This window comes from Microcebus murinus, chromosome 16 (genome assembly GCF_040939455.1).
Source record: "Microcebus murinus isolate Inina chromosome 16, M.murinus_Inina_mat1.0, whole genome shotgun sequence".
NCBI lineage: Eukaryota > Metazoa > Chordata > Mammalia > Primates > Cheirogaleidae > Microcebus > Microcebus murinus.
Window position 1 is genome coordinate 40,390,416 of NC_134119.1, and position 22,038 is coordinate 40,412,453.

At 43.0% G+C, this 22,038-nt stretch overlaps 1 long non-coding RNA gene across 1 annotated transcript; it reads left to right on the plus strand.

Moving 5' to 3' along the window:
* The first annotated feature begins 820 nt into the window (after positions 1-820).
* Positions 821-20,128, plus strand: LOC142876894 (uncharacterized). Its single transcript, XR_012923748.1, has 3 exons — positions 821-954; positions 18,659-18,756; positions 19,702-20,128. It is a non-coding gene; the product is annotated as an uncharacterized LOC142876894 (long non-coding RNA).
* The last annotated feature ends 1,910 nt before the right edge of the window (positions 20,129-22,038 follow it).

The window sequence follows — 22,038 nt, forward strand, 5'->3', positions numbered from 1 at the left end:
CTAAGGAAGATGGGTGTGCTTAACTACAGGGCTATGACTTCTTTAAGCCAGTAATGCAAGTTTGGGGCCAGAGAGGAATTGATTGTAATGGGTGTGCAAAGTTTTGTCACAAGAGGTCTTCCTTCTGAGTTGTTCCTTCATGCATCACCCAACCTCTCTTCTAAACAAATGTTGAACACAAATCTATTTAAACAAGGAAGGAGACACTGATTTCTTAGTTGCTCTAGACACCTACATATCTCTGGCTGGCAAGGTATGGGGAAAAAAGAGACAGAGAGCAAGCGGTCGTGGCGAGACACAGAACTGGCAGGTATTGGTTTGGACACTGCTTTGAGCATTGTTTTAGGCATTGCTTTGGGTATTGCTGCAGCATGGCCTGAGTTAGGAAGTCTCAAAATAAAGTTTTGAACTACCCTGATCAAAACAGGATGGGGGCAGGGCAAGTTCCAACTGGTTAGAACCAAGATGGTGGAGAAATTGACCACCTCTTGACTCACAGCTTCATTATACACTTCATTACCATAAAAGTTTCTAAGAAAACCTCCCACGCTCATCATGTACCTGATGCCATGATACTTCCTATTTGACCATATTTAGTCAAAAGGAGGTGTCACCCCAATTCCAGGAAAACATCACCCATGCTATGAATATTCCTTCCCTTGTTTAGCCTATAGTTAAGTAATTGCTTAAATACAGGGGCAATAGGAGCCATGGAGCCGGGTCTCTTCTGCAGGGAAAACTAGCCTCTGCTCTGTCTGTGGAGTAGACTTTCTATAGTTTCTGAATAAATCTTGCTTACACTTTACATTGCCAGCTCACTTCTGAATTCTTTCTTGCTCGAAGCCAAGGACCCACTTGGACTTCAAGTGGCTCCCAGCATCATTGGGAGTCACTTTCCGGTGTCACTATCAAAAATGAAGCAGAAGCCCAAACCTAGAGGAACCATGAAATCAGGTAAACCATCAAGGTGGCAACTTGGGGAGAGGGATGAAGGTCAAAGCCCTAACACAGGAAATGTGTGGCCCATGCCAGATGGAACAGCCTTCTTTTCGAATTCGGTAGTGGTCCTGCTATTGGAACACCAGCCCATGTTCCAACAGAAAAAAATGGCAGAAGATCTGACTAAGCAAATTTCCAAATGAAGCAAAACAAATGGCCATTATGAAAAAATAAAATGTTTAGCCTCACTAGAAAGCAAAACAATAATAAGGGATGTTAGTTTTCCTTGTCTGATTGCCAAGTTTTCTTTTTTTTCTTCTTCTTCTTTCTTTTCTCTTTCCTTCCTTCCTTGTTTCCTTCCTCCCTTCCTCCCATCCTTCCTTCCTTCCTTTCTCTCTCTCTCACCCTCTTTCTTTCCTTCTCGTGGGACTCATCGTGGGGGGAGTGGCGAATGGGCACCCAGGCCCAGCTGGGAGCTCTGTGAACTGGCACGGCTTTTCTGAAGGGCAATTTGGCAGACTATATTTAAAAATCCTAAAGACAAGCACTCATTTTGATCCAGCAATCCTACTTCTAGGAATTTCTTCTAAGGAAATAATTAGAAGTGAACACAAAGATGAATAAGAGCAGCTTAACATTTACTGGGTGTTCACGCCGTGCCAGGCAATATGCTAAGCACTTTACACTTAACTCAATTTAGTCCTTATGGCGACATGCCATGTCGTGAGTATTATTGAGGCTATTTTTAGGTGGGGAAACTGAGAGTCGCAGAGGTGTTGTAAGTTGTTTAAGTTCAAGGAGCTGGTAAGTGACAAGATGAGGCTCAAACCCTGATCTCTTTAACTCTAAAACCCATGCTCTGAACTGCGTTGCTATCCCACCTTCTGGAAACTGTGTGTAAAAAATATGCTCCACATGGTACTATTTAAAATAGCAAAAATTCACAAATAACTTAAATGTGCAAGAATTGAGGAATAACTTAAATCAACGATGTAGAATCATATGATAAAATACATAGTACTTAAAAATAAGTTCTGAAAGAACAATGACATGGGAAATAGTCATAACATAGTAAGTGAAAAAAACATGATGTGTAACAGTTATGACCCATTTTAATTTTAAAACTGCAAATATACCATTTTTATGAAGTTCAAAAATAGGAAAGACTGGTCTGTAGTGATCAAGGGGAAAGGGAAGGTCAATCAAGGTCGGTTGGGAACCTGCCGGGGTGCTGCGACGAATGTTCTCTATCTCGGGCACATGGGTGCAAACATACATAAAGATTAATCCAGTTGTAGAGTTAAAATTTGCGTGCTTTATTTAAGTTCATATAAGTCATATCTCATTGAAAAATACTTACATTAAAAATTCATTTTTAAATGAAAAAGCTGGAAAACAAGAACAGAAAAATGTTAGCAATAATTGTTTTTTGTTTGTTTGCTTGTTTAATTAAAGAAGCCAGAAAAGAAATCATTGCTAAGCATAGTTTTCATTTTATGCTTTATGCTATTCTTTCCTTTCTTCCTTTCTTCCTTTCTTCCTTTCTTCCTTTCTTCCTTTCTTCCTTTCTTCCTTTCTTCCTTTCTTTCTTTCTTTCTTTCTTTCTTTCTTTCTTTCTTTCTTTCTTTCTTTCTTTCTTTCTTTCTTTCTTTCTTACAATGAACCTGGATAATCTTTATAATTAGAAAAAAAAATAGGCCGGGCATGGTGGCCTATAATCCTAGCAGTCTGGGAGGTTGAGGCAGGCAGATTACTCAAGGTCAGGAGTTCGAAACCAGCCTGAGCAAGAGTGAGATCCCGTCTCTACTACAAATAGAAAGAAATTAATTGGCCAACTAATATATATAGAAAAAATTAGCCGGGCATGGTGGCCTCCTCAGCTACCCAGGAGGCTGAGGCAGCAGGATTGCTTGAGCCCAGGAGTTTGAGGTTGCTGTGAGCTAGGCTGATGCCACCGCACTCACTCTAGCCTGGGCAGCAAAGTGAGACTCTGTCTCAAAAAGAAAAAAAATAATGTCGAGGTCTTTGGCAAGGCAGTGGGGGCAGGGGGCGGAGGAAAGAACATGCATGTAAGAGCCAAGCTGTAGTCCACACCTGAAGCCTAGAGGTGCATAGAGCTATTCAAGCTCTCCAGTCCTGGGCGCTGACCTAAGTCTGGTCTTGTAGGCAGGACGTCAGGGTTCCAAAGATAGAGAGAATGGAGAAGAGAAGCCCAGTGCTCAGCCCTGCTTGGAAGGTAGAAAGGTGAATGAGAGGCCCTGAGTAGCCTTAGATGGACCGGAAGCCACCCACCCAAGACAAATTCCTCCGACTTTAAAATCTAGCTGGGCAAATGCTGCACAGAGCCATGCTGGTCACAGCAACAACTCATTGTTAAGCTGCCAGTTGGATGCCTTGTTGCTCACTGGTGATGACATCAGGCCTCCAGGGAGCGCACTGGCTGTCAATCAAAAGCCCTTTCTGGCAGCAATGAGCCATCTCTGCCACCTCTCTCTTTTAAAGGGACAGCTTCTGCCTGGGGATAGGAGCCAGGATTGGGCCACCTTGGTTCTTTCTTTCCACTTAGAGTCTAATTCCAGGGCAGTGCAGAAATTAGGGAGATGCAGGGCAGGTTACTGTGGGTGCTTTCTGAGATCCCAGCTTCAGCTCACTTATGGTAATAAAATCTTGCCAATCAAGAAGTGGATGGAAATAAAGAATTTATGGTAGATGTGAAAAAGCTTTGGTATATAAAATCATTGGTAATTAGTAAATAGGTTTAAATATACAAAGTGGAAAAATAACAGAATTAGCTGATTCTTTCCATCTTTCTTACTAAGAAACACCAGTTTTATTGGGGCCATCAAATGTGCCTAGCTAAAAAAATAATTCCACATTTCCTAGCTTCTTTTGCAGCTAAGGGTGGCATATAACACAGTTATGGCCCTTGATTATAGACTAGAAATCTGTAGAAAACTTTCCTTTCCTGCGATAGTCATTTTCTCCTTTTTCCTGGGTGGAACACGAGCATGACAGCTGGAGCTGCAGCAACTGTTTGCAATCATGAGGTAAATCCCAGGAGAATTACACAGAGCCCAAACCTGACATCTTTGAAACACTGAACCAGTGATTGCAACTGCCTAACTTTTCACTACTTGTTTATTTCAGCCACTGACTGCTGAGGCTTTCTGTAAGTCATGGGTAAAAGCAGTCTTTAACTGATTCACCCAACAATGTAAAAATCAAATGACTAATACAAAATGGGAAGTTTGGGGAGGAAAGATGGAAAACATGTAACAGTTTCACTGTATGTAGTCATCATCCAAAATTGATATATATATGGTTAAAAACAAGGATGGTTACAACTTCAATGTTTTCCAGAGGGATCTTCTTAAAGAGCTATCTTTCTTTTGGTAGAAAAATAGCTATCTAAAATTCACAAATTCTTTCTTTACTTTCATTTTTAAAATTCCATCAAATCCAGGTAAAATAAATAAAATACCCTGCAAAAATTAAGAAGAGTATTATAACAGGGAATGATTCTTATAAAAATTATTTTTGATCTATCTGTATACACGCATGGAAAGATGTTTGGAATAATGTTCATCTCATTTGAATTATGCTCATTTCAGGATTTTTGTTTTTGTTTTTAAACTTTTCATTTTGAAATGACTGTAGATTTACAGAAGAGTTGCAGAGATAGTACAGAAAGTTCCCATTTGCCCTTCACTCAACTTCTTCTAATTTAACATCTTACATAATCATGCTACATTTATAAAAATTAAGAAATTAACTTGGTAATTGGTGTGATACTATTAACTACACTACATGTTTCATTCACATTTTCCAGTTCTTCCACTGATGTCCTTTTTCTGTTCCAGTTTCCAAACCAGGCTCCTACATTGCATTTAGACGTCACGTCTTCTTAGTCTCCTCTGACTTGTGACAGTTTCTTAGTTTTTCCTTGTCTTTCATAGCCCTGACACTTTTGAAGAGTAGTGGTCAGGTATTTTATAGAATGTCTTTCCATTTGGGCGCGTCTGGTATTTTCTCATGATCCGAGTGAGGTTGTGGGTTTGGGGAAGAATACCACAGAAGTGGTGTACCCTCCTTTTCACATTATGTTAGGGGGTACGTGATGTCTATATCACTTCTCACTGGTGAGGTTGACCTTGATCATCTGACTTTTTTTTACTTTATTCTTTGTACTTTTCCAGATTGCTTTAATTCTTTATAATGAGCATGTGGAAAGAGTGAACTCCATAAATGTGGGGGTTAAATTTTTTATTTGAAAGACAGAATTGATGTCCAAGGCTTGGCTGGAAGAGGGGAGAGAAGATAAGTATAGCTGCGACATCAATGTTTAATTGGCCTGGAGGCTGGCCAGGGGGGCAGGGAAAGATGGAGAGGACTACAAGATTTATGTAACTGCTAGCGGCACAAAGAACGAGGGCCTCATACAGATATTTTTAATAGATTTCCCTGAAGCCTATAGCCCTGGGTGAGAGTAGATGCTATTCCACTAGCCTGGTTGGAAATAGAGTAACAGAGGAGAGCTGATTCTGCTGGAAAAGTGAGTGGGTACCGGAGCTAACATTTGACTAAGCACCATTGATGTTCCAGGTGCTTCACCTCATTCATTTAACCTCCACAACTCTGCTAGCTAAGTAGCATGAGCGTCTCCATTTTATGGGGAAATTGAGACACAGAGAAGGGAAGTGACTTGCCCAAAGCCACAGTGCCAGTTACCCATGAACTATCTATCAGCCAATGTACTGGGTAGGCACAGGAAAGCCACTGTTTGAATCTAGATCTCTGTGACATCAAACCTATACTGTTTCTCTTTCAGTTTACACTGCCTGCTTCCCAGGAAGGACAGTGAGCAGGCACAGGGATTCCAGTCCCGGGGAAAGATGCTGAGTTCCCCGCAACTGCACTCTCATGAGATTTTTCATATTCTTTATGATCTCTCTGTCTCCTCGTGGATCAGAGAGTCACCCAGCATGAATCCCAGGGTCAGGATCCCACTACCCTCTGGATGACTTGGGCAACTACCCTCTGTAATCAGACAGGGACGGGGGATTGGGCTAGCTGGGACAGCCTTTCTCCAGCCCCTTCTTGGCAGGATGCTGGGATGCAGGGAGAAAGAACAAAAGAGATGGAGAAGGGAGAGAGGAAAATAGGGAGGGGGGAGAGAGAAACTGCTTGGTTTTAGATTTCTTCTTCCTGTTACCCCTAAGGCCAGCTTCCATTTTGCCTCTCCTAGGGATGGACTTGAGCCAAAGAAAAACCCCTTTTTATTAAAGCTAATTCAAGTGTGGTTTCTGTGACTTGAAACCAGCGTGGGCATCATTTACTATTGAGTGGTAACCATGCGGATGAAGATTTCTATGGTGAAAGTGACAGAGATGGAGACGTTAGAAGTAGTAAAGGTCATGGTGATGCTGCTGCTGCTGCCAACATCAGCCTTGATTGAACTGGTGGTAGCCGAGGCAGCAGTGATGGAGATTGGTGGTGGCGGCAGCGGTGGTGCTTTTGAGAGTGATGATGAATATGGCAAAGGTGCTAGTTACTGGAGACACTAAAGATCAAAATCCCCATTTCTTCAAAGTTTGTCTCTCTCTTTTATGCATTGTGTTTCTACAATGTCCCTGGGGAGTGTAAAGACTTAGAATTTCATCTTGTCAAGCCCCGTGGATGAAAGCCTGACTGAAGAGTCAAAATACATTCATTGCACCGGGAAGTCCTGCTGTGTGTATTTTTTTTTTTTTAAACAATGCACACACCCCTGGGGCTGTCATTTTTTCTGTTTGCCACGATATGTCATGGTTCTCTGCGCAGTGTAGGAGCACGATGACTTCAGACTTCTCAACACATCAAAACGGTGAGCAGAGTTTAACACGCCAACGTGGTGCCAGGAAGCCCCGAAGACTGCTGGGATGATCCACCCCGCATGCACGAGGGCTTGTTGCTTTCAGCAAAAGCGTGGAGTGTGAGGGCAGAGCGCATGCGCCTGCGAGTAAGCAGGCAGCGCCGGCGGGGCGGGGCGGGTGAAGAGCCCGCAGCGTGCGCGTCTGGTTCTCTCTCCCAGTGTCCGCCTGGATCTCCTCCTTTTCCTCTCTTTCTCGTGAGGCAGTGAGGCAGGAGCGATGCTCACATTTCACTCCAAGCACCCGCCGCGTTATAGTTTCAACAAAATACCTCTTAACCCAGAGGTATTCTCGGACGAATGCAAAGTCCATCCATTCATTCAGTAAACATGTCTTCAGCATCAATAATGAGCCATGCACTCATTTGGGCGCTAGCGACATAAGGTGGGGGGGAGACAAAAATCCCTGACTTCCCACAGCTGACATTCTAGTGGGTTCAAACTTGTCTCGTTCTTATCACGTGGATGTGGATAAGAAGGTTCCGTGTCATCACTGCTTCTCTCTGTGACAAAATTATTAACTTTCACTAACATGTGGTATTGGGCCTGAGTGGTAGGATAAAGTAACTGGTTTAGAATTTGATGTATGTATTTATTTATTTAGAGATAGAGTCTCGCTTTGTTGCCCAGGCTAGAGTGAGTGCCGTGGCATCAGCCTAGCTCACAGCAACCTCAAACTCCTGGGCTCGAGCGATCCTTCTGCCTCAGCCTCCCGAGTAGCTGGGACTACAGGCATACGCCACCATGCCCGGCTAATTTTTTCTATATATATTAGTTGGCCAATTAATTTCTTTCTATTTATAGTAGAGACGGGGTCTCGCTCTTGCTCAGGCTGGTTTCGAACTCCTGACCTCAGGCAATCCTCCCGCCTTGGCCTCCCAGAGTGCTAGGATTACAGGAATGAGCCACCGCGCCCGGCCTAAAATTTTATTTAAGAAACCAAACTGTGAACAAAGTGCTTTCAGAGGCTGAGGATGCCACGCGTTAAGCAGAAAAGGCACAGGTATCCTGGTGTACCCCTTCTGGTGGCTTCTAGCTGTTGTTATGATTGTGGTCAGCATTGAGGAAACTGAGGCTTAAAGAGGCTAATTGACTTGACCAAGGACAGATTGAAAAGGGCAGAGCTAAGATTTTGCCTAAGGTTAGCCTGATCCCAGAACCTGTGTCCCTGGCCAGTTCTATACCCTCTGCACGGAACAGTTTTTTTCATTTCTTTTTCTTTTTTTTTAACCCCCCAACATCCTCTCACCATTATTCAGGTACTAGAAGCCTCGGTTGCTTCCAGTAAACTACTCTTCCCAATGTCATCTAGAAACTGCCAGTCAAGGCATCCTGTCCTCCTTTAAATGAGGAATAGGTTCATGACCCAAACTATGTCATTCCAATGCTTGTTTCTGCTACCCTGACCTCCTGGAACTATGGCTCCTTTTGCTTCCAAGTTTGTTTTCAGTTTTGCCTATGATTCTGTGAGCCTTCCCATATTCTTCCAACAAACGATCTTTTCCTCCGGTTATACACTTTTGTTGCATGCAACCAAATAACTGAACTGATGCACAGTTAAACCCTCTGAGTCTCAGTTTGGACCCCAAGCGAGTTTTGTCATCTGCTAACTAGAAAGAATAGCACCCACCTCACAGGAAGGAGATCTTGTGTACTTGCACCAAGCCTTGCCAACATCCCTGGTTTCCAGCCCCTTCTGCAGACCCTGACCTTCTGGGAGAAGCTTCCCGGTTCTGCACCGGGGCTGCCAGACATGCAGATGCTGCACACTCAGCAAAAGCAGTGGAGGAGCCTGAGCTATATTGAGCTTCCCTGAGAACACATGGAAGCAGCCTCCTGTGCTCTGGCTGCCCAAGGTAATTAACAGCATTCTTGTTCAGAGCATGGATAGAACAGGTGATGGCTCAGCAAGTTCAGAATCACAGCCACAGCCAATCCCTCCACCCCCAGGTCTATTTTTGAGTCACCACAGATGCTTATTAAGGCCACATGTCAGGACTACAGGGCAGAGACTTTTCTTGGAGAACTTATCAGTCAGGATTGCACTGAGTTGCATAGAACAAATCTGACCAAATAAAGCTTCATTTTCTCACCTAACAAGAAGCCTGGAGGTAGGCAGGCCAGGCTGGTACAGTGGCTCAAAGAAATCCTTAAGGACTGAAGCTCTTTCTGTCTTCCTGCCTTGCTATTCTTAGCAGCTGGCTCTCACCCTCATAGTCACAAGATGGCTGCCTCACTTCCAGAAATCTTGCCTACATTCCAGGCAGGATTGAAAACAAAGGCAAAGAGGAAAAGGCTCTTGCCTGCTGAGTTTTCCCACCCTTTTGCATGAGGAAGACAAGAGATTCCCAGGAAGCCCCATCCAGATTTCCATTTACATCTCATTGGTCAAAACTGGGTAGGAGGACCACCCCCAGCTGCAAGGGAGTGTGGGAAGTATTTTCAACTGGGCACATTGTCATTCAAACAAAATTAGGATTCTGTTACTGAGTAAGAAGGGGAGGGGAGACACTGGTTAAGTAACTAGTAGTCTGTGTCACAGAAAGTGAGATGGAGAATGGGTCACCCTTTGAGGACTGCCTCAGGGGGGCTGAGTCACAGATTCTCAGGAACACAAGAGATGGACCCATTTCCAGAGCTCCTAGTGTAGAAAGTTAATTCCTTTTGCCATGTAACCTAACATATTTACACGTTTGGGATGATGACACTGACATTTTTCGGGGGCTGTTATTGTGCCTACCACATAAGCCAAAGACCAAGAGAGGCTAAATAATTTGTCCACAGTTATATGGCCAGGAAATGGCAGAGCCAGACTCTGAATCGGTCTGGCTACAGCACTCATGCACTGTGTTTCCTTATCTCATTATCCCTTCTCAGCAACCCTACAGTGAGGTAGGTATTAGTGTGACTACCATGTGCACTTCACAGTTGAAGACATTACGACTCTTAGGGATCATGTGGCCTGCCCCAAATATACACAGCTCATGGAAAGCAGAGGAACCAAGTTAGTCGGGCTCGGATAAGAGATATAACCAAAACAAAAGAAACGGGCTGATGTTGAGGGTGAGACTGCCATCGTTAAACCACGATTTCTAAAATTTTTATTCAACCAACAGCTCTTCCCCATGAATCCCTCAGTACTAGACAACTTCCCTCCCTTTCTTCAGACCTCTTCTCAAATGTCAGCTGCCCAGGGACACCCTGACTGCTCTATTCAAAATGGAGGGTTCTCATGTCCTTCTATCCTCTTGTCTCACCTTCTCTTATGGCTTGCCATGACTGTGCAATGTTTGGTTTATTTCTGGCCTCCGTGCTAGAATGAATGCTTCGTGAGAGCAAGGGGCTGTGTTTGTTTTGTGTGCTGCCATATTCCCACATGCCAGGCCCCTATAAGTACTTTGAGTCTGAAAGGAATCACGACTTAATCCAGCCCCAACAGGCTCATCGATGTACTTTAGAATAAGCAAATGTTATTAGCTTATCTACTTTAGGTATTGGGGCTCTTGATTTTTCAGTTGAAAAAGGGGCTTGCACAGATATAAAGGCTGGAAGACATGAGATTCTCCATGCTCTCTAGACTTGGTTCATCACCAAAATTTTAAGGGAAGCTTGTTTAAAATGCCAATACCCAGTGCCTAGTGAAACAAAAATTTCTCATTTATTAGATCAGGGGAGGGGTCCAGACACCAGCATTTTTTTCAAAGCTCTTCAGGTGATGTCACTGTGCCTCCCATGTTTCAGGTTCACAGCCCTGGACCTCCTAAAACAGAATCCCTGGGACAGAGGTTTTCAACCTTGACAGAGCTCTGGAAAATACTGATGTTGGAGTTGCACCCCTAGAGATTTTGATGTAGACTGGGTGAAGCCTGAGCATTAGATTTTTCATTTTAGTTATAGTTCTGAGCTCCAGAATTTCTATGTGGTTCCATACATTGTTTTCCTTATTTCCTTCCATTCCTTGTCCATGGTTTCCTTTAGCTCTTTGAGCATATTAAGCTGATTTAAAGTTTTTGGCTCGTAAGTCCAATGTCTGGGATTCCTCAGAGATAATTTCTGTCAATTTATTTTGCTCCTTTGGACTACACTTTTCTGTCTCTTTGTATGTCCAGTGATTTGTTCTGTTTTGTTTTCCTTTTTTTGCTGAAAATTAGACATTTGAATATAGTAGTCCCCCTTTATCCATGGTTTTGCTTCCTGAGGTTTTAGTTACCTGCAGACCACTGTGGTCTGAAAATATTAAATGGAAAATTCCAGAAATAAACAATTCATAAGTTTTAAATTGTACACCATTCTGAGTAGTATGATGAAACCTTATGTCATCCTGCCCTGCCCCATACAGGACATGAGTCATCCCTTTGTCTAGTGTATTCATGCTGTATATACTACTTGCCTGTTAGTCACTTAGTAGCTGCCTTGGTTATCAGATTGACTTGCAGTATTGCAGTGTTTGTGTTCAAGTTACCCTTATTTTACTTAACAATGGCCCCAAAGTACAAAATTAGTGATGCTGGCAATTCAGATATGCCAAAGAGAAGGGAGAAGGTGAAAGTTCTTGACCTAATAAGGAAAGAAAAAAAAATCATATGCTGAAGTTGCTATGATTTAGGATAAGAACAAATCTTCTATCCATGAAATTGTGAAGGAAAAAGAAATTCATGCCAAATTTGCTGTTGCACCTCAAACTGCAAAAGTTATGGTGAAAAGTGCTTAGTTAAGATGGAAAAGGCATTACATTTGCGAGTGGAAGACATGAACAGAAACATGTTCCAATTGATAGCAGTCAGGTTCTGTACTATCTGAGGTTTCATATATCCACTGGGGTCTTGGAACATATCCTCTGTGGATAATGGGGGGACTACTGTATTATAATGTGGTAACTCTGAAAATAAGATTCTCTCCCTTCCCCAGAGTTTGCTGATTTTGATTGTTAAGGCTGTAGTTACCCATTTGATTCGTGACTCTGCTAAATATTTTGCAAAGACTGTATTCCTTGTCGCAATATGGTCAGTGAAGTCTCTGTTCCTTTAGCTCATTCATGTTCAGCTAGTGTTTTTTTTTTTTTTTTTTTGAGACAGAGTCTCCCTTTGTTGCCCAGGCTAGAGTGAGTGCCGTGGCGTCAGCCTAGCTCACAGCAACCTCAAACTCCTGGGCTCGAGTGATCCTTCTGCCTCAGCCTCCCGGGTAGCTGGGACTACAGGCATGCGCCACCATGCCCGGCTAATTTTTATATATATATATATCAGTTGGCCAATTAATTTCTTTCTATTTATAGTAGAGACGGGGTCTCACTCTTGCTCAGGCTGGTTTTGAACTCCTGACCTTGAGCAATCCGCCCGCCTCGGCCTCCCAAGAGCTAGGATTACAGGCGTGAGCCACCGCGCCCGGCCTCAGCTAGTGTTTTGATGGAGATTTCCTTGAACCTCAGGTGGCAAAAACAAACGACAAAACAAAACAAAACACACCTCTTTCAGTCTTTGTAGATTGGCTCTGTGCCAGGGTGCTCCTTCAACACTAAGCCAAGCTGTTCACAACTCTGCCTTAGACATCACTTCCTGCTTGCACAGAGCTGATTTTAAGTTGCTTTTTCTCAATTCAGCATTCACTTGGTTGCTGTACACCTCAGACAGTTTTCCAGAGTTCTGACAAAGTTGGTTCTGATACTTTCTGCTTATTTCTTCAGTGTTTCTGTGGAAGGGCTTGAAGAGCCTACTCTGTTATTTTGTTCCTGCGGGGCATAGGATTACTAAAAGCTTCTCTGTGGTTCTAACATGCAGCCACAGTTGACACCCACTGTCTTCAGTGAAATCTTGGCATCCCTGCTTTCAACAAGCTCATCAGGTGATTCTGATGTAGCCAGTCCAAGCTTTGGGAGCCTGCAGATTAACTAAACCCTGGATCTGACCTTAGGGAGTCCACCTTCCATGGACTTGCATTTGAATTCTCTCATCTTCCATTGGTTCCTGGGAGCAGGACAGGATTAAGAGGTCAACCTTCCCATGAATGGTTTTCCACCCCCACTCATCGCTCCACACATGGTCCCTCCCTATGGAGACACCTAGTGGTGAGTGGCTGCATTTGCGGTTTAAGGAGAAGAAGTGGTTCATTTCTCCTCTTTGCTTCACAAAGCAATCAGGATGGAAATAAAGCAGGAGCAGGATGCACTAGATTCCTGCCTTCGAGTGTGATAGTTCAGTTGAAGTTTTTCAGCAGTAAATGTCTGTTGAGACTTCGTATATGAGCCGCATGCACCTGAGCTAGAGTATCCCCAAATTACCAAGACTTCCAGCTAGACAAGCTTTCAGATAAATAAATGCAGCTAAGAGGGTGAAGGCTGCTCAGTGCAGCTAAACTCCAAGGGTTGCCCCCTCACAGAGATGACATTTTTGAAAAGTAAGTAGTTCTGGTTTGACCAAGAAATGTCTTCCTTTCTCACAATGTGTGATCATGGACAAGGTTTTTATTATCTGTTTCCTTACCTGTAGGATGAAAATAATTAACCTGCCTCAATTACTATTAGTGATATAGAAAATAACCACAATGTATTGTTTAGTAACAAAATAATAAAAATAAATGTGTAGTTTGATCCTGTTTTGTTTAAAATTATTTATCTATATATCTTTATACATATCCTTATATAAGTTATATGTGTGTATATATAGATTTATGTCTATATGCATAGGCTGCTGTCTGGAATGGTGTCCGCCAAACAGGTAGTGGGGTTGGGGACGATTTCTGTGTCCTCTTTGCTCTTCTCTAACTTGCTTATGATGTGCACACGCTATTTTTACAAAAGAAAACTGGACTTTTGGGTCAAGAGGGCTGATTAAGCACATCTATTCATCTCTCCTGCCTCTAAATATCCCACCAAAATGATGAAGTAAGCATTTCATAATTCTAATGAAAGCTATCAAAATAATTATAAGACCTACCTCTTAGAATTATGAGGTTTAAAATCCGCACACAGTGCTTGATAATTATTATCTGCATTCCCCATCCTCTTATAGCTCTAAAAAGAACATTATTGTAGACGTTCTTAACTCTTCTTGTGCCATGGGCCCTTCTGCAATCCGATGGAGCCTGAGGATGCCTTCTCAGCATAATATTTTTAAAATAATAAAATTCTATACCTAGAATTACAAAAGAAATCATTTATATTGAAATATAATTATCAAAATATTTAAAAGGCAAATCCATCATAGAGTAACATGTATGCTTCCATGTCACAAGATTTTGCAGCATGTCTAATAAGGACCATAATTTCAAAGTTATGATGAACATAAATGATATTTTGAAATAACTTCAACAATAGCAGTGGGATAGGAAAATGCCTGATTTCTATTGGTGATGAAGTCACGATACTCACTATGGTTTGTTGCTTATGTTCACAATTGAAGGAAATGCTCAATTTAAGTTGAACTTTGTGAAAATAGACTGGTTTTTCTCATCCAACTTCATGAATATCCTAATTTAGTAAAATATATGTTAGCATCCATCTTTGCCTAAGTCTGTTTATCTGTTTGTTCCCTTTCTTATGTGTTATAGGATTTCCCCAAATCTACGATGATCCTTAGACTAGAATGTATTGGCAGCTGTATACATGTGAGAAAGGTTTATCAACTGTGAGCTTTGGTGTGACTATTTATTAGGGAGCCCCCAATGTCAGGATCTTTAGGTCTTTCCCTCTGAGCCGGTCAAATTCTCAGGAAAGACTCTCCCACCTTATATTCAGGAGAAGATAATGGTCCCTTAGTATAATCCTGTGCAGTTTTTTGTTTTATTTTTAATTATTTATTTTTTTGAGACAGAGTCTCGCTTTGTTGCCCAGGCTAGAGTGAGTGCCGTGGCATCAGCCTAGCTCACAGCAACCTCAAACTCCTGGGCTCAAGCAATCCTCCTGCCTCAGCCTCCCAAGTAGCTGGGACTACAGGCATACGCCACCATGCCCGGCTAACTTTTTCTATATATATTAGTTGGCCAATTAATTTCTTTCTATTTATAATAGAGACAGGGTCTCACGTTTGCTCAAGCTGGTTTTGAACTCCTGACCTCGAGCAATCTGCCCACCTCGGCCTCCCAGAGTGCTAGGATTACAGGTGTGAGCCACCTCGCCTGGCCTGTTTTATGTTTTTTTTAACCTACAAGTCTCATTATTTGTTCTGGCCTATTCAAGCTCAGCCTCCTGCAGTCTGGGTTAGGAAAGAAGCCTGAGAAGACGGGGCTGAGCACGGCACCTCCACCTTCCTTACGTGAACTTCCCTCTGCTTTCAGCGTGGCGCCCCCACCTGGTGTGGTGCTTAGTGTCTCCCAATCCAGATACCCTTTCTCTTGCTCTCTACAGCTGCAATGTCCAATATAGTAGCTTCAGGTCACATGTTGCTATTTAAATGTAATTAAAATGAAATAAAATTTCAGTTGCACTAGTCACATTTCAAGTGCTTAATAGCCACACAAGTGGCCATGAAGTGGTTGGCTACTGCACTGGACAGCGTATAACATTCCCATCATTGTAAAGAGTTCTATTGAACAGTGTTGCTTTAGAGCAGGGGTTGGCAAATTTTTTCAGTAAAGGGCCAGATAGCAAATATTTTTGGCTCTACACGCCATATGGACTTCACTGCATCTATTCCACTATGTCATTGTAGCACAAAAGCAGCCTCAGACAATACATAGAACACATGGCTGTGTTCCAGCAAAACTTTATTTATGGACACTGAAATCTGAATCTCATATCATTTTCATGTATCATAAAATATCATTCCTTTTTTGATTTTTTCGAACCACTTAAGAATGTGAAACTATTCTTAGCTTGCAGGCTGTATAGGCAGCAGGCTGGATTTGGCCCATGGACCATAGTTTGCTGACCCTTGTCCTAGTGCATTCATTGCTTTTTAAAAAAAAATCCCTGTGCTGTTATTTTAGTGGATTCAGAGAAGAAGCAGAGGCTAAGGTGTGCAATCTTCTTTTTTTATTTTTTCAACCTAGAAATCTGATTATCTGTTCAGGGCTTGTCTTCTCCCTGCACTTTTGGATCCGTGAACACAGAACCTCATCTTTCTTATTCACTTTCCTCCTCCTGTGTCCAGCACAATGCTTGCAGATCATGCTGAATGGTCAAATGCTCACCAAACCACCTTCTGTGCATAATTTGACTTTTCACTTAGATCTGCCTTCAGGAAGGAATGTGCTGGTCATGTTGCTGATGAGAATATTCCTGTCTGCTTAACAATTATATTTCTTGTCATTAACGAGCACATTGACATTCCGATTTTCCACCTGAGTCCCATGAGCTCAGTAAATGTAATTCCACCTCTGAGCAGACATCAGCTCCTAAGCCTATGTAGAATCAAACAAATCTTGGTTACAGAACTGTACGTTGCACTTGAATTTGATAAGAAGACTTGTAAGAGAGGGGAATTAATCTGGAGGACATAAGTACTTGTAGAATTTTAAATGCTTCACTGAAATCGCCCTCTCAGCAAGATAAGGAAGAGAAGGTTGCACAGAATGTTAACATTGCCGTGGCTGGAGAACACTGTGCAAGGGCACTGTTGGAAACAGGCTGGGTGGGGCAAAAGCCATAGGTTAGATTAAAACTACACATGTTCCTGAAGAGTGGTTACCTCTGGGGGTTACTGACTGGGAGGGGACATGAGGGAGCCTTCTGACATATTAGGAATGTTCTATATCTTGATCTGGTGGTATCACAGGTATGTACACATGCACAAGTTTATTCAGCTGTGCTTACAAGATATGGCACTTTACTGTATGTAAGCTCTTCCTTAACTTAAAAAAAAAGAAGAAATTAATCATTAGGGAAATGCAAATCAAACCACAATGAGCTATCACCTCACACGCATTAGGATGGCTACTATCAAAAAAACAAAAAATTGGCTGGATGTGGTGACTCGTACCTGTCATTCCAGCACTTTGGCAGGCTGAGTTGGGAGGATCACTTGAGACCAGGAGTTTGAGACCAGTCTGGGCAACAGAGTGAGACCTCATCTCTACAAAAAATTAGCCCAGTATAGTGGTGAGCTCCTGTAGCTACTTGGGAGGCTGAGGCAGGAGGATTGCTTGTGCTCAGGAGTTTGAGGCTGCAGTGACCTATGATCATGCCACTGTACTCCAGCCTGGGCAACAGAGTGAGACTCCATCTCTAAAAACTAAAGGATAAAAATAAAAAAATAAGTGTTGTAGAGGATGTAGAGAAAGTAAAAACCTTTGGACACTGCTGGGAATGTAAAGTGATGCAACCACTATGGAAAACAGAATAGTGGTTCCTAATACCATATGATACAGAAATTCCACTTCTGGGTATATACTCAAAAGAATTGAAAATGGAGTTTCAAAGAGATATTTATACACCAATGTTCACAGCAGCATTATTCATAATAGCCAAAGGTGGCTATTATGTGTGCATCTATGTGTGCATAGAGCAATGTGTGCATCTATGAATGAATGGATAAACAAAGTGTAATACATACATACAATAGATTATTATTCAGCCTTAAAAAGAAAGCAAATTCTGGCACATACTACAACATGGATGAACCTTAAGCACATTATGCTAAGTGAAATAAACCAGTCACAAAAAGACAAATACTGTATGATTCAACTTATATATGAAATACCTAGAGTAATCAAATTCATAGAGACAGAAAGTAGAATGGGGCTTGCCAGGAGCTGGGGAGACAAGAATGGGGAGACATTGTTTAATAAGTACAAAGTTTCAGTTTTGCAAGATGAAAGAGGTTTTTGGACAGATGGTGGTGCTGGTAGCACAACAATGCAAATACACCTAATACCACTGAACTGTATACTTTAAAATGGTTAAGATGGCATTTTTTTTTTTTTGAGACAGAGTCTCGCTTTGTTGCCCAGGCTAGAGTGAGTGCCGTGGCATCAGCCTAGCTCACAGCAACCTCAAACTCCTGGGCTCAAGCAATCCTCCTGCTTCAGCCTCCCGAGTAGCTGGGACTACAGACATGCGCCACCATGCCCGGCTAATTTTTTCTATATATATTAGTTGGCCAATTAGTTTCTTTCTATTTATAGTAGAGATGGGGTCTCACTGTTGCTCAGGCTGGTTTCGAACTCCTGACCTCAAGCAATCCGCCCGCCTTAGCCTCCCAGAGTGCTAGGATTACAGGCATAAGCCACTGCACCGGGCCGTTAAGAGGTATTATGTGTAATTTTACTACAATTTTTAAAAAGTAAGAAACAACAAATATATAAATTTTTCCTGATATTGCAGTTACTGATTCCTTCCCCATGTTTAATAATATTTAACAAGAAGACACTTGGCTTTCTGAGACATGTAACTGTGGAACTGTACTGACTGTATATATAATCTTTCAACCATAAGACTAGTAGCAGTTTAACTGGTTAAGTTCTAAAACATGTTTGTTACAGAAAATATTATTTGGCCACTTAAATTGTAAAACGCAGAGACTGACCAGTTTTGTGTGGTTATTTTTGCCCAATAAAAAAATGTGTAAATTCTTCACTGGGCAGAGAGCATTTCTGAATACACAGTCATGCTGGGGCCTCACAGTGGTTGGTACTATAGAGATGTAAGTTGTCTTTGATAGATCTGATCCAACCACCACTGCAAGCTTGGTTTCTCCCACACCTGCAAGATTGAGAGCGAGGCTTGAGCAAACACACTTTATTAAGGAAGTTCAACCTAAGAGGTGTCTTGGGAGAAAAGCACACAGCCATAGCCATAATCCTCCACCCTGTTGAACTTCTGTGTCTACAGTAAATATGGATTACTTTTTTTTTGAGACAGGTTCTTGCTCTGTCACCCAGGCCAGAATGCAGTAGCATCATCATAACTCACTGCAACCTCAAATTCCTGGGCTTACGCTATCCTCCTGCCTCAGCCTCCCAAGTAGTTGGGACTACAGGTATGTGCTACCATGCCCAGCTAATTTTTCTATTTTTTATAGAGACAAGGGTCTCACTCTTCCTCAGGCTGGTCCTGAACTCCTGGCCTCAAGTGATCCTCCCACCTCAGCCTCCCAGGGTGCTAGGATTATAGGTGTGAGACCACCATGCTCGGCCTGGAAACACTTCTTAACCTACCAGGCATCAAGTGGAGTCCCCATAAGGGGACCCACCCAAGCAATGATGCTAAATTCACCCTAGATTACCAGCTATTCTGAATTTGCCTTTAAAAAATATCTTAAAGGCAAGATTAAAGTGAACCCAAATGATTCCAAGTAACTTAACTGTGTCTCAAAACAAAGTTCAACTTTTTTTTTTTTTTGAGACAGAGTCTCACTTTGTTGCCCAGGCTAGAGTGAGTGCCGTGTCATCAGCCTAGCTCACAGCAACCTCAATCTCCTGGGCTCAAGCAATCCTACCGCCTCAGCCTCCCAAGTAGCTGGGACTAACAGGCATGTGCCACCATGCCTGGCTAATATTTTGTATATATATTTTTAGTTGGTCAATTAATTTCTTTCTATTTTTAGTAGAGATGGGGTCTCACTCAGGCTGGTTTCAAACTCCTGACCTCGAGCAATCCGCCCACCTCTGCCTTCCAGAGTGCTAGGATTACAGGCGTGAGCCACCATGCCCGGCCTAGTTCAACATTATTTAAAGAATACAACAAAATCCAGCATCCAACAACATAAAATTTACAATGTTCCGGGCCATGAATTGTATTGTACCCCTCCTAAAAGTCACATGCTGAGGTCCTAACCCAGAAGGTGATGGTAATTGGCGGTGGGGCCTTTGGGAGGTAATTGGGTCATGAGGATAGAGCCCTCATGATGAGATTAGTGTTCTCATAAGAAGAGACATAAGCAAGATCTCTCTCTTTCTATTCCCCCCTCCCCCGCCATGTGAAGATACAGCGAGAAGAAAGCCATCGGCAAGACAGGAAGAGAGCCTTCATCAGAACCCAACTATTTTGGCACCCTGATTTTGGACTCCCCAGTCTCTACAACTGTGGGAAATATTAATAAATGTCTGTTGCTTAAGCTACACAGGTTACAGCATTTTCTTATAGCAGCCTGATTTCAACATATGAGTCTGGGAGGATTGCAAACATTCAGACCATCCATAGCACTATTGTTTATATTGAAGGAGAAAATCAAAATGATGAACAGGTGGCATCAGATAGTGGGACTGGAGCTATGAAATGGGGGTGGCAGGATGACTCCATTTTCACAGCTCTCCTATGCTATTTAATGTTCATCATGTATATACACTACTTGGATGAAAGTTTTTAACATTATGTTTCAAATAATGTAGTCTTTGAGGTCACACACACAAGCTTTACCACATCGGGCAAGCTGCCAGCGCTTAACTTCCCTGGGCTTCAGCTTCCTTTTCTATAAAGGAGGGTGATCTCTCCACTCCCTGGCCTTTTATGAGTGAGGATTAAGTGGAATCGTGTCTGGAGAGAGTTTGGCAGAGCGCCGGGCACACAGCACATGCTGCCGAGATGGACGAGACCCAAACTGACGTCAGGTCCAGATCCATCCTGTGCAGGAGAGATTCAGGCCCTGAGTCCTGATGGAGAAGCAGAGAGCCCAGGTTCTCAGAGACCCTCTAACCTACCTGCTGGCGACTGATGGGCGTGTGTGGCCCAGTCTTACCCGCTGATTCTTCCAGAATCAGTCTGCAAGGCCAGGCCTACAACCAGCTCCTGACTTCCAGCCCAGGGCCCTGCCGGCCACCCCTGCCATCTCTGAATCATCAACTGCACTTGGCTCTGGACGTAGAGAAAAGAGAGCAATTGCAAAGAATTGAAACATTTCCTCCTGTGCAAGTTGTTTCTTTTTATGCTGGCAAGTCCAAGGTGTTCTGATAAAGGTCAAAAGTATTTATTTTCTTGAATACCCTGGAGGTGAGTCTGTGACACAGATGAGGGGAAGGGAGGGCGAGGAAGGGAGAAAGGGGGGGAGGAGTGTTGCCAACTTTGATAGCCAAAAGGGCTTCTTTCTATTACAGGAAATGTTTGGGGGGCATAGAAACAACATCTGGTTTACTATCAAAAACAGCAGAAATTATAATCAGGAAAATTAAGAAGTTGCTGAACAGACCAATGCTGTGGTCAAGGCCACTCTCCATCAGGCCTGCCCACCTCCCCACCTCTTCCTTATGCCCACCTGAGCTTTGCCAGCCCTCTGGGCCCCTGACCCACCCAACTCCTCTGTGCTGTTCCCTCTTACTGCACCGCCCAACCCTAGTGTCTTAGCCTGCCTGAGGCCTCCTCTGGGGCTCCTCCACAAAGACCCTCCAGCTCTTCTTCCATGCACCAAACCACATCTTTCTGTTTTTGCAATTATCAAGCTGTGTGGAAAATGCCCTACACTCCTCCATCTCTCCCAGTGGACTAGCGATCATACACAGGACCCTTGGGCTCAGGTCCGGCATTCAAATAGAATCACGATTTTTTTGGCCTGCACCGTTTGGGCCCACATGATATTTATTTATTTATTTATTGAGACAGAGTCTCACTCTGTTGCCCAGGCTAGAGTGCCGTGGCATCAGCCTAGCTCACAGCAACCTCAAACTCCTGGGCTCAAGCAATCCTGCCTCAGCCTCCTGAGTAGCTGGGACTATAGGCATGCGCCACCATGCCCGGCTAATTTTTTCTATATATTTTTAGTTGGCCAATTAATTTTTTTCTGTTTTTTAGTAGAGACAGGGTCTCTCTCTTGCTCAGGCTGCTTTTGAACTCCTGACCTTGAGCGATCCACCCGCCTTGGCCTCCCAGAGTACTAGGATTACAGGCGTGAGCCACCATGCCCAGCCAATATTTTTAAATTGCTAGCATTCATAGCCAAAACCTAAAAATCAAGAGATTTCACAAAAAAAGTCCAGATTTCTAAGGCTGGGTGCAGTGGCTCATGCTTGTAATCTTAGCACTCTGGGAGGCCAAGATGGGAGGATTGCTTGAGCTCAGGAGTTCGTGACCAGCCTGAGCAAGAGCAAGATCCGGTCTTTACAAAAAGTAGAAAAATTAGCTGGGTGTTGTGGCATGTGTCTGTAGTTCTGGCTCCTTGGGAAGCTGAAGCAGGAGTATCACCTGAGCCCAGTAGTTTGAGGTTACAGTGAACTGTGATGATGCCGCTGTACTCTACCCAGGGTGACAGACCAAGACTCTGTCTCAATAAATAAATAAATAAACTCTTAAGGCCGGGCGCGGTGGCTCACGCCTGTAATCTTAGCACTCT